Source organism: Psammomys obesus, unplaced genomic scaffold (assembly GCF_907164565.1).
Source record: "Psammomys obesus unplaced genomic scaffold, mPsaObe1.curated_primary_1811, whole genome shotgun sequence".
Classification (NCBI taxonomy): domain Eukaryota; kingdom Metazoa; phylum Chordata; class Mammalia; order Rodentia; family Muridae; genus Psammomys; species Psammomys obesus.
In genome coordinates, this window is record NW_026592118.1 from 29608772 (window position 1) to 29612357 (window position 3586).

General features: G+C 47.5%; 1 protein-coding gene across 2 annotated transcripts in view; it reads right to left on the reverse strand.

Moving 5' to 3' along the window:
- Nucleotides 1-3586, reverse strand: part of Fam133b (family with sequence similarity 133 member B) — a 23429-nt gene that overhangs the window by 19210 nt on the left and 633 nt on the right. The gene's annotated exons all lie outside the window — the stretch shown is intronic.

Genomic DNA, 3586 nt, shown 5'->3' on the forward strand with positions numbered 1-3586 from the left:
TGTGTGTGTGTGTGTGTGTGTGTGTGTGTGTGTGTGTGTGTGTGTGTGAGATGTTTGAGGGTATGCACACTCAGGTGCAAAAGCCTGAAGAGGCCAGAGTTGTACTCTGCTAGACCTTTCGGAGCTAGAGTTAGAGCTGGTTGTAGATCACCCAATGTGGGTGCTGGTAACCAAATTCTGGTCCTCTTCTAGAGCAGTTTATACACTTAACTGCTGAGCCATTTCTCCAGCCCACCGCCTTCACCACTGTATATGCTGACGATGAAGTGAAGTAATTCACTACCTTGATAAAAGAAATACTAAGAGCTGGGGAGACAGCTTAGCAGCTAAGAGCATTCATTGTTGAAAATTTATTAAATCTAGAGGGCCTTTTTAAACCCAGCTAGCTCCCAAATAAGACAGAGACCTACTGATTTATTTAACAAGCTTAAGCACAGTAACTGGGCAGGCACGATTTATACTAATTTTCTAGGTTAGTCTGGCTACTTCCCAGCCACACACCCCAAGTTACTTGCCTGTACTGGATACTTGTCTGGGCTGGATCTGCTTCATCAGGCCACAACCTTTCTCTCCATCTTCCTCTCCTCCTCCAGACTCAAGGTCCCTTCCTGAGACCCCAAGCTTGGAATGGAAGCCCTGCCGACCTCTCCTCTGCCCAGTTACAGGCTATCCAGCCTTTATTAACCAGAGATTAATAAATCTTTATTAATCAGAGATAAACGGGGAGCAAAGTTAACATTGTTTGGTGTACGGGAAAATGCACTCATCTGGGCTGCAAAGAGATCTTGGGGCCCAGAATTTAGGATCTGACTGTATATAGCACCAGATCAACCCCAACAAGCATCTGCTTCTCTTGCAGAAGACCTTAGTTCAGTTCCCAAACCTTCATGGCGGCTTTCCCAGGAATGGACATTACAGAAAGGGAATACTATACCCTTTTTTGGCTTCTGATGCCTAGTGCCAGTGGAAGTCAGAAGGAGGCTTAAAATGCCCAGGAACTGGAGTTATGGACAGGTTGTTAGCTGCCATGTGGATCCTGGGAAGCAAACCTGGGTCCTCGCCCAACTTGATCATTTTAAATACTGCGACCTTGGCTGAGGAGATGGCTCAGTGAGTAAAGGCATATGCTTTCAAGCCTGAAGGCCTGAGTTCATTCTCTGGGACCCACAGGGTGGACAGAGAGGACTGACTCTGGAAAGTTGTCTCCTAGTACACCCATGCATACAAAAAAACTTGAAAACCAAATACTCTTTTAAGTCATTCATTCAGAGTATATGTGACTATACTATGGGAATGCAGACAAGAAACTCTCTCTTTCTCTCTCTCTCTTACACACACACACACACACACACACACACACACACACAGGAACTCTGTCCCTCCTATTCAAATTTTCTGTGATTCCCAAAGCTCTAAGGAAGGCTGGAGAGATGGCTCATCAAAGTGCAGTTTTAATGGCTGTAACTACAGCTTTCCAAACAAACACACTCCACAACAAAACAAAGTAAAAATGATTGTTCAAGAGGGTAAGATGGCTCAATGAACAAAAACACTTTTATACTTAAGCCTGATGGCCTGAGTTTGATCCCGGCAATTTACATGATGGAGGAAGAAAAATCCTGGAAAGTTGTTTGCTGCCCTTTACAAGCTTTCTGTGGCACGTGTGCACACACACACAAAATAAATAAGAATAAAACCAAAACCAAAACGATTCAACAGGAGATCTAAAGTTGTGTTTTGTTTTGTTTTGAATGTTTGTTGTGTGTGTGTCCCTATGGGTTCTCATGGACATCAGAGGGTGGCATTGGATCCTTTGGAGCTAGGGTTAGAGGGCTATGGATGGCCTGATGTAGGTGCTGGGAATAGAACTTCAGTCCTCAGAGCAGCAGTACCAGGCCTGGCTCAGGCTTTTAATTCCAGCACTCTATACAGAGGTGGAGGCGGGTACTGGCCAGCCTCATCTACTATGTTTCTGGTCAGTCAGGGACACACTCAGAGACCCTGTCACCAAACAGGAAGGAAGGAAGGAATCAGGGAAGGAAGGAAGGAAGGAAGGAAGGAAGGAAGGAAGGGAGGGAGGGGAAGAAGAGGAACAAGAAGAGCAGCAACAAGTGCTCTTACCCTGGAGGTGTGCAAGTTTTTGTTTTTGTTTTGTTTTGGTGGTTGCTCTTTAATCCATAATCCTATAATCTTTAAAACCATAAGGGCATCATCAATGTAAGAAGAATTGGATTGCCTCTGAGACAATCTCTAGAGAACAGCAACAAACAACCTAACACATACTAGCTAGTATTTTCAGAGGCAGACACTCAACACCAAGTCCTGGCAAAACCATAGAGCTAGTAAGAAAACCAGTGATTGTGGTGGGTTGAAGCGACAGGAGCGGCTACAGCAGGGACTTTCAAGGTACTAACAATGCATCATAATGGTTGACACATATCATTTGTTCAAAGACATACAAATGCTGATCATGGGATTCCTGAAACATAAACAACAAACCCACAAGTTCACCTGTCCCTCTACAGGAGTGGCGTGGGGGACTGCTGTACATGCGTGGGACCGTGAAACGTATGGGAAATCTGTGGTTTCAAAGTGCTGTTAAAAAGTGAGCCTTTAGGAGGAAAAAAAATATAGATCCTCGAGGTACTGAACCACATGTCAAATGACACAAGTTCTGGCCACAGTTTAAACAGCCTTGCCCTGTCCTCTACGCATTAGAGACCCCATTTGATATCTTACACCTCCCAACTTTTAATGTTTTTTTTTTTTGAAGTACAGAAAAAAAAAAAAAGCTACCAGCACATCCTGTGCTATGACAACAAAATGGCAGAGTTGTTAAAACGCTCCAGTAAACTAAGTTAATTTCATTTGCTTTGCAAATGCCTTAGGGATGTGGAAATGAAAATTTTCCACTAAAGCGGAATAGTGTGGGTTTCTGTAAGAAACTGTAACGTCCGTAAGTAATCCTACAACCTTTAAAACCATGAAAGCGCCGTTAACTAAACAAACAAAAATTGAAAAACCTCCCGGACTCAAGTGAGATGACTTCTAAGCCCGAAAGGACATTAAAGGGGCCCAAGTTCGCACGTCGAACTCATGATGCCCAAGCAACGCGACCATTTCAACTCGGGTCTATGGTCCAGACAACGCGCGGCCCCTTCTTGAAGGCCGGAGGACGGAGCGCTCCTGAACCGTGTAAACAAGGTTCGCGACCCCCGAGCTTCCCATTACGGAACCACAGGGAACTAAAACGGACGTTTTCAAGACAGGGGGTGGGGGTGCGAACGCCACTATCCTTCCCCCGGCAGCTCTTCAGGCCCCCCAAGAGCAGCGGCCTTTGTGGTCACGCTGGGAACGAGGCGCCCAAGGGCCCCCGCCCCCTCGCACAGGTGGAAACTCGGGTCGCGAAGCCACTAACTTCCGAGGGCCCGGCCGTCGGGAGCAGCCCCCGCGGCCTCCCCGCTGCACCCTCACCCCCGCGGCCGGCCTGCGCGGCGCCCCGGGCCTCGGCCTCCCCGCACAAGCAGCGCCGACTCCGGCCGCACGCTCGCGGCGCTCACCGCGGCGGGGCGACCGGCCCCGGGGC